Source organism: Montipora capricornis, chromosome 14, assembly GCF_036669925.1.
Source record: "Montipora capricornis isolate CH-2021 chromosome 14, ASM3666992v2, whole genome shotgun sequence".
In the NCBI taxonomy this organism is placed as follows: domain Eukaryota; kingdom Metazoa; phylum Cnidaria; class Anthozoa; order Scleractinia; family Acroporidae; genus Montipora; species Montipora capricornis.
In genome coordinates this window covers 24,407,428-24,416,534 of record NC_090896.1, presented here as the reverse complement: position 1 = coordinate 24,416,534, position 9,107 = coordinate 24,407,428, and the positions used below count along the sequence as shown (strand labels likewise).

General features: G+C 42.7%; 1 pseudogene; it reads right to left on the bottom strand.

Annotated features, from left to right (window-relative positions):
• Positions 1-7,474: 7,474 nt before the first annotated feature.
• LOC138033020 (uncharacterized) lies at positions 7,475-8,587 on the bottom strand (annotated as a pseudogene).
• Between the last annotated feature and the right edge of the window lie 520 nt (positions 8,588-9,107).

Genomic DNA, 9,107 nt, shown 5'->3' with positions numbered 1-9,107 from the left:
CTGCCTGTATTCATGAAAACATAGTCGCACGCCTTAACGCCTCAAAATCCTCTTCCTGGCAAAGATGCAAGTACTGACTAACCATTGTAGACCTCCTGACTGTTCGAATTAAGTCGTTAGTGATTCGTACAATTTGTGCATTATATTTTAGGAATATTAGGTAAATTGCCTTAAAGCCTGTGGAATAGTCATTTTGCGGTAAACATTGCGTGACACGCGACTCCTCTAACTACTTGAACAAAACGAAGCAAATGTGAATGTCCCCTATACTTAATTTACCCTTTTTTCCCAGCATTCAGTGCTTGTGCAAAACAGAATGTGCCGTAGTCATCTCTAGGTTGGTAACCTAGGCGGGGCAGTGCGTCATCTGTAAAGTGCTACAAAGTATCGCAACTTTCAACCCTTGGTTTCAGACGAAACTGGCTGGCCGCTAAATGTATTAGAACAATTCAGTAGCTGAAGAATGGAACTATACAAAGTTCTGTACTGTTTTGACAACTTATTTTCTATAATTACTTATATAACAGCTGGAGTCACGTTTGAATAGCAGCAAAAAGCTCGATTAGGGGTTCCTTATGCCTTGATCAGCCAAGGCTTCTTAGAAATTCTGTTCAATCTCCTGTAAATTAAGAGATAAAATAATTATGGTAAATGCAAAATGAATTTCGACAAATAAAAAAGGACTACTATAACAGGTGAGTATTTGAAAGATTTCCGCCTTCTGGATTCCAGATTCCATAACTTCCACAAATCCCTCCAAAAACATGACGGACAGTAAATAAGTCCACGTTCACCGCCTTGTGTCCTTTCTTCGTTGGTTAAAACCATAGCCACATGGAAAAAAGTGATTGAAAGTATGCAATGTTTAGGAATGGACAATTTTTGAGTGGCATTCACTCGATATCTCGCTTTCTATTCTGAAAATCCTTCTGGACATTCGCGATGGAGAAACGCTGGCGAAATGGTCAAGTAGGGAAAGTTACACCACTCACCCCTGGGCCAAAACTGAATGGCGGCCACAACATTTAACACAATTCAGTAGCTGAAGGATGGAACTACACAATGATATGCACGAGAGCCAGTAAGTGTGAGCTACGTTTGAGAGTTAATCCACTGAATTTGGCTAAAATCGGATGTTTCGCTAAGTGGGTGTAAGTGGCTAAGTGTGTTCCCTCGGATTTTCTATACAAAAAAGTGTCCATGATTCTAACCTGTATTATTTTAAAGATAAAGGTTGAATTAAAATAACCGGTAGATTAGAATCTCTGGGACGCGCTCTTTTATCCGGAGCAATAGGTTGAATTTTGACAAAATTCGCATATTTCACGAGCATCTCAGGTCCATATGCGGTGCCGAAAGAAAATTTGTCAAAAAAAAAATTGCTGCAGGGAATTTTTCCAAACTTGTTTCATATTTGTTATATACCTATTTAAAGAAGTCTACAGAAAAAGTATGAACGAAATATTTTTTTGGGGGCAAAACTCGATATGAGGATCTTACAGAGACTGGCTCTTAATTCTATTATGTAGCTGTATCGAGATACTGGGGCCTTGACATGAAGGCAGGTTGAAGATTTTCTTTTGTCTAGTGCCTGGAGTTAATTGGGTGTATAATTAACAGCGACTTTCCGGATTATCCCATATCTTTCACGTTCAACATTATGAGCGTCCAGAATTGGTTGGTGCGAACAGCTTTGAAAGGAAGAATCACAACGAACCAACGACTAATAGGCAATCAGTTGTTGGTTCTCGTTCTTCTTTTTGTTTGAACTCATATTCTGGTGCAGGCAGTGCAAAGTGCGGCAAAATGTAATTATTTTATATCTATTAAACTTGCGAGTCTACGGAGCTGATAAAGACAAGTGTCGACTTGTGAATAGGAAAGATATCCGTTTACAAACACTGTTTTTGTTATTAAAATATGCCAACCACAAGAACAAAAGACCCTTTTTTTCGACAGCCAATGAGGCTCTGGTTAGCCATTTACGACAATAGGTGACGCCAACGATATCTTTGCTATTGGGGAAGTTTACATTTATTGCCTCATTGGCATAGGTCCATCATTTTCTAATCTATCAGCCAAGAAATCAGTACCGCATATTGAAAGTGCATTGCATAATGAGCTATCTCAGACACTTTGAGCGCAATTTACCACCGGCTAAGATTCTACCAGTTTTATCATCAAGTCGGCCGATAAAGGATCGGCGACTGTGATAATGGACAGATCCCGGTACATAAACGAATGCAACCGACAATTGAATAACCCAACCTTCTACGAACAACAAGGAAAGGACAAGACTGCCGTGATACAAAAAAGAGTTGCTGTATACGTTAAACGCATGTTCAACAACAAACTTATTGACCTAAAAACAAAACAGTACCTTGTACAAAACGACACTAGACCTGGGCGCTTCTACATACTCCTCAAAATCCATAAAGTAAACAATCCTGGACGACCCATAGTTTCTTCTAACAACCACCCCACAGAACGTATATCTCAGTTTGTTGACTACTACCTAAAACCATTTGTTTACATTTTTCCGTCTTACGTTAAAGACACTACTGATTTCCTTAACAAACTTGCCAACTTGAACACAATCAACACACTTCCCGACAATGCCATACTTGTCACGCTTGACGTCACTTCTCTTTATACCAACATCCCTCACAGTGAAGGTATTGAGGCTTGCCGCTTTTTCCTTCGCAAACGCAACGATAAGCACATCCCCACGGAAACTCTTTGTGACCTCATAAAGATCATCCTCAACATGAACAATTTCACATTTAACAACAAACACTACCTACAAAAAAACACGGTACTGCTATGGGCACCAAAATGGCTCCTTCATTTGCCAACCTTTTTCTTGCCAAATTCGAACATGACGCGCTCACTAACGCGCTGTATCTACCTCATACATGGGCCAGAATTCTGGACGATATTTTCGTTATTTGGACTGAAGGTTCAGATAAACTGAAAGTGTTTGTTGATTATCTCAATAACCTTCATCCCACCTAATATTAAATTCACTTGTTCGCATTCCCTCGCAAATATTCCATTCCTTGATGTGATGGTCTCACTCAAGGATGGTCTCATAGAAATCGACCTTTACTCTAAACCCACTGACAAAGATCAATATTTACTTATCTCCTCATACCACCCCACCCACACTAAACGTTCCATTCCATATAGCCTTGCACTTCGCTTTCGACGCACATGTTCCGACGATGACACTTACAAACAACGGTGTAAGGAACTTATGGACTACCTCGTCAATCGAGGTTACGAACTTAATTTCCTTAAAACCCAGATACGACGTGCTTCTGACATTTTCCGGAACGACGCTCTTAAACCCAAACCTAAACAACAGACAGATACTGTTCCGTTTGTCATTACAAATAACCTCGCTTTACCTAACATATCCCGTGTAATTCACAAACACTCTAAGTAAACGTGCTTTATTCATCTGGTCGCTGTAAAAATGTTTATATCGAGGCATGACTCTACGAAACGCTAACTCTGCTTAAAGTCACACTAGTTTGCTGAAGAATGCGCAATAAAGCTAAACACATTAATTGGATGAATTTGGCCACACATGTGGCGTGTTTAATTTGATTGACGACACTTCATTGTGGTCTACAGGATTACCATTGTTCAGCAAAGGTGGGGCGAAAAAGACGCGCCCACATTACTAAATGTACGCAATTAATCCGATGTCTGGTGACAGGGTATGCGGGAGCAGGAAAATGTTTTCGTCGCGAGATACCGACGGTACGAGGGCCAAGGGAAGAAGAGCGACTTGATCGAGAGAAATATCTTTTATCCTCTAGGGAAAGCCCCCTCTACTTTCAGGGGTGATACTTGACACAAACCAGGTTTACGGATCAATTCTTGACCGTCATGGCTCGACATAAATAACATTATGCGTGCACAGAATGTTTGGTGTTATATCGAGGCATGACTCTACGAAACGCTAACTCCGCTTGAAGTCGCACTAGTTTGCTGAAGAATGCGCAATAAAGCTAAACACATTAATTGGATGAATTTGGCCACACATGTGGCCTGTTTAATTTGATCCAGGACACTTAATTGTGGTCTAAAGGATTACCATTGTTCAGCAAAGGTGGGGCGAAAAAGACGCCACATGCCACCGGAAGAAGTCGGATAACACGAGAATTATGAGAATTATGCTCTGGCTAATGATATATAGAAATTGCTAGTGACAGGCTTGTGTAGTCTTAACAGGCAAGCGTGAAACCGCAGCTCTTGCCTGACCGGCTTCAATAAAAAATTTAAGAGCACTTGCAACGAATTAAGAAACCAAAGAAGTTAAATTACTTAAGGACCGAAGGGAGATAGTAAAGCCGCAGCCCCCGTCTGACCGATGGCATCGTCATCCGAAGGCTCGGACAAAGTAAACATCGATATTTAAAAGGTGACATAAGGATGAAAGGAGGAAAGTGAAGTCGCAGCTCCTGTCTGACCGACTTCAGTAAACCTCCAGTTATGAAATATTACAAATGAGAAAAGCAACATTATAGCAAGTCCCTTATAATTTTCGATGTACTTTGATAACTGGCTGTATACTGCAAAGCTAAAAAGTGGGCCGCAAAGTAGCAGCCCCTGACTGTCCTACTTTAGTGCCTACACGGGAAAGGACAGCAACATAGCAGCCCTTGTCTGACCTACGGAGCTGTCAGAACGTACGAAATACAGGAGAAGGACTATCAAAATTAAGTCAATTGGCATTGATACTTTCAGATCTAAGGTAAACCTTAAAGGCGTCGGATTTCCATCGACCAAGAGCCCTAATTTGCGCATCAGAAAAACCCCTGTCGGCAGCGTGACACGCGCCCCCGATGCGAAAACTGTGGTTTTTGTATCGACTAAGGTCTAAGCCGCAATATTGGAGGCAACGCTGAAGCTCGGTATTAAATTGATAGACAGTAATAGATGTACATACATACATACATACATACATACATACTTAATTGACCTCTCCCCATAGGGGCTTTTCAGGGCCAATGAATCAACGAAACAACAGAACACAACAACTACAACTGTTAAGAATCCCAACTGGCCGGAGGCAAACCAGTTGGCTATTTACAAGTGCAGCTGGGAAGTTGAACCAGGGACTACCAGGATCAAATTCAATGAGTGGTCAGAGCGGGTCTTGAACCCAGGATCTCCGGATCTCAAGGCAAGCGCCCTAACCATTGGGCCACACCGCCTGTCTGATCAAAATTACAAAAAAGAGGGCCAGGTCGAGTACCTCGCACCTCGCAGTACTTAAGAAGGCTTTTAACCGGGCAAAACATGACAGAATCATCCCGAGTAATTAGGATATCAAATGGCTGGTGGTCAGGATTATGTTTATAATCAGTGACAGTGATCTTAGCCGTGCATGGGACGCCATCACGCAATAAAATTTGCAGATCTCGGTATTGGACAACTGAACACGCAAAACGGGTGCTCTTGGTCGAGAGCACGCCAATTCGGAAAAGTCCATAAAAAGCAGTAAGAAACATGGCCGAAAATAGAGTGCGTTGAAAAGCCGAAGAGTTAGTGTATTCGAGGGACCGGACGAGCTCATGCAACACTGGTCTTGTGATGGGCAAACGAATATCTGAATGTCTTTGACGACTTAAGGCTGTCAATAATTTTTGTATCAAAAACGATTTGGTTGGATCACAAAATCCTCCGAGTTTGTGAGCGTAAGAAATGGAAGAAAGATGTAAAGTTATCGTAGAATAAGCCAAGTTTCGGAAAGAAGAAATATATGAAATATAAAGGGGGAGACAGACAGGAGATAATGGCAACGTGGGGTTAGGGGCCCCGTAAAATTGAGCATAAAATTGACGAAAGACGGCCCACGCGCGTTGATACGATCTGTGGGATCCTTTAGTTAATGCTGAGCTCAACAAGCCACTCAAGTTAGAGACCAACTCTTGGTCAGTAGGTTGTCGGGCACTGTAGTTGGATTCTGGTCTACATCCGGTGAGAGTTCCTTGAACTTTGCTACCTGACAACGTGAAATGTAATCGGCGCGAGTATTGTAAAACCCGGGAATGTGTTTTGCGTGAAATAATACATTGTGTCTGAGGCAACTTAGCACTAAATCCCTGATCAGCACCATAATACTCTGATGTTTGGACGTCTGCTTATTGATAATGTCAACAACGGCAGCGTTATCAGTAAAGAACATGACACACTTATCAGCCATTAAATGTCCCCAAATGTGCATCACGAGGACAATAGGAAATAACTCTAAAACTGCAATGTTATAAGATTTCCACGTAACCGGCCATTCGCCGCCGAACCAGTGCTTACCAAAGACAGCCCCGAAGCCTATTGAGCCCGCTGCATCGGTATAAAGCTCAAGGGTATGCGACGTTTCCCATGTATCTTCGAGGAAAAACCATTTACCGTTGAACTCGTCTAAAACCGCATCCACAAAAGGAGATCCTGTTTCGAGCCTTTACACAAACGAATATGGTGGTGTGGCTGTCGGACGCCCTTGGTAAGATCGATCAGGCGACGAAGAAAAGCACGGCCGGGGACAATAACTTGACAAGTAAAATTTAGTAAGCCTATTAAAGACTGAAATTCTTTTAGCCTCACTGTGCGACGTTTATAAAAATTGTGCAAGAGTATGCGGTATTTTTGAAGCTTTTCGTCAGGTAGACGCGCTTCTCTTCTCGCCGAATCAAGGGTAATGCCTGCAAATTGCAATACTGTATCAGGGCCTATGGTTTTTTCTGGAGCAAACGGTACTCCTAGATGATGGCATAAAGAAATAAACTTGCCCTAGTCGGCCTCGCAGCGGTCTTTGGTTTTAGCAATAAACAAAAAATCGTCTAGTATGTGCAAAACAGATGAGGCACCCAGGCGATGAACAGACAACCACTCCAATGCGGTACTAAAAGCTTCAAAAATGTTGCATGAAGAAGAAAGACCCATGGGGAGGCACCGGTCAAAGTAATACAAGTTATCGAACTTTATACCCAGCAAGGAATAGTCGGCAGGATGAATTGGTATAGTACGAAAAGCCGACTTGATGTCGGTTTTAGCCAAAAAACGACCTTCCCCGGTGGCTTTTATGGCTGTGATCGCATCACTAACGGATGCGTATTTGACAGAGGAACAATAGTTAGGAATAGCATCATTAACCGAATTTCCTTTTGGATAGGATAAATGATGAATCAAACGAAATTCAGACGGGTCTTTCTTGGATACAACGCCCAAGGGAGACGTACGAAAGTTCGCAAAAGGGGGAGTTCTAAAAGGACCCACAATTCGGCCTGCATCGCATTCCTTGCGCAATTTCATTCTAGCAATTTCCGGTTGGGCGAGGACACTTTTAAGATTAGGAGATTGAAAAGGAAGCCGATCACCAACAAAATTAACACGAAAGCCACAACGGAAACCATCAACAAGAAAATGCTTTTTGTTTTGCTCATAACAGTGTAAGAGGCATTCAAGCCTGTCCACCCTTACGGGGGTTACTGGCGGGCTGTGAAGGGCCTGATACTTGAGTAGAGTTTCCTTTTGGTTTAACTCCACTATACCGCTGAGGGGTTTGTACTGAGCATTGAATTGCTGGGTGCTTTGCTCCACATTTATAGCAAACGTGTTCGAACTGACACCCTTGGCAGTGTTTTCCGGCATGAAATGTCCAACACGTGCCTCGTGGAAAAAAACTCGAACGAAAACGCTGGCGTGTCGAGGTTTGGGGCTTATTGGGGATCGACTGTGACCTCCGAAAATTAGCTGAGGCCCTCAACCAAAGTTCCCAATGTATTTGATCCCATGGATATTTATCGGGTGCAGATTGCCTCAGATAACGAAATTGTTCGTCATACCAGAGCCAATCCCCGTTCGACAAAGGAATGTCACGGACTACCTCGCAATACTTCATCAACTGTGGGGTTTCACTCTGGTATCGCTCAGTATAGACCGAGACAAAAATGTTAAACGCCGAAACCCACTTCTTTGTTGCGTGATACGGCTCAAGGGTTAGCCGCGGCTGCTTTGATAGCCCAGTGGAGGGGGTCATCGATAACGCATACTTATCGATTTGAGGGGTGGATGCTAATAAGACCCCAAATTCCACATATTCGTTAGCCTAAATTTTAGCTTTAATTTTGGAACCCACCCGGGAACTAAGATTTACCGACACGCTAGTAAAAATTTGTTTAGGTTGCACATTGTCGGGACCCAGAAGCAGAGAATCATTTCTTGTACCTGCACCGGTGAGGCTACTGACATGGCTGCTCACAGCTGAAGTGACGCTATCTGAAGACAGGTCGGCTTGAGACTGGCCTGCTAATGTGGTTTCAATCGACGTGCTGTCGTCAAACGTGTTTTGTCTCAAGATCTCGGTGAGACTGTCCTTAGATAATGCTGTTTTCACCGCTTCCGAGATGGCCGTCGATATGGTGTTTACGTCCAAGGAGACCAAACCGGGGTTGTTATTAGTTTGTTCAGGTAGAGGTGGGACCGTTGCAGTCAGCTCTGATGTCCGCACTCGCTTAGAACGTGTTTGGCGGCCTATCCTTGATGGCTGTGCCGGACGCTTCCTTGGAGGCATGACTTATCGATAACAGATAAAATTAAGTAATTAAATACTATGGAATGCTGTTTGATTTCGAAAGAAAATTGATACGATGAAATACGGGTAAGATGACAAGATGAAATTCCATCCTAAATGATAGGTAACCGGATGAAAAAGAGAAAAAGAGAAAAAAGGCCAAGTTACCAACAACAATGCATTACCGCCTGTTCCGAGTGCATTGGACCACTCGTAAAGAGGCGGTCAAAGAATTGTACACTCATACGGCAGGAGTAAGCATATAATAAATCATCGCCAAAGCCATAAATGCACGTTGGACTTGCCAACCATGGTTCAAAGGAACCGAACAAGCACAGCCACTGCTCGTGGGAGTAAAACCCAACGGCAAACAACAAACAGGGGCTGTTAAAACAAACAACAACTGACAATTCGGCTAGGCTTAAAACAAAAACGGAACTGGCAAATCTTAACACAGTAAAATAAAAACCATAAAATGCCTGGGCAAGGTGGGCAGTATAGATAAGAAGTTGTTTCAAAT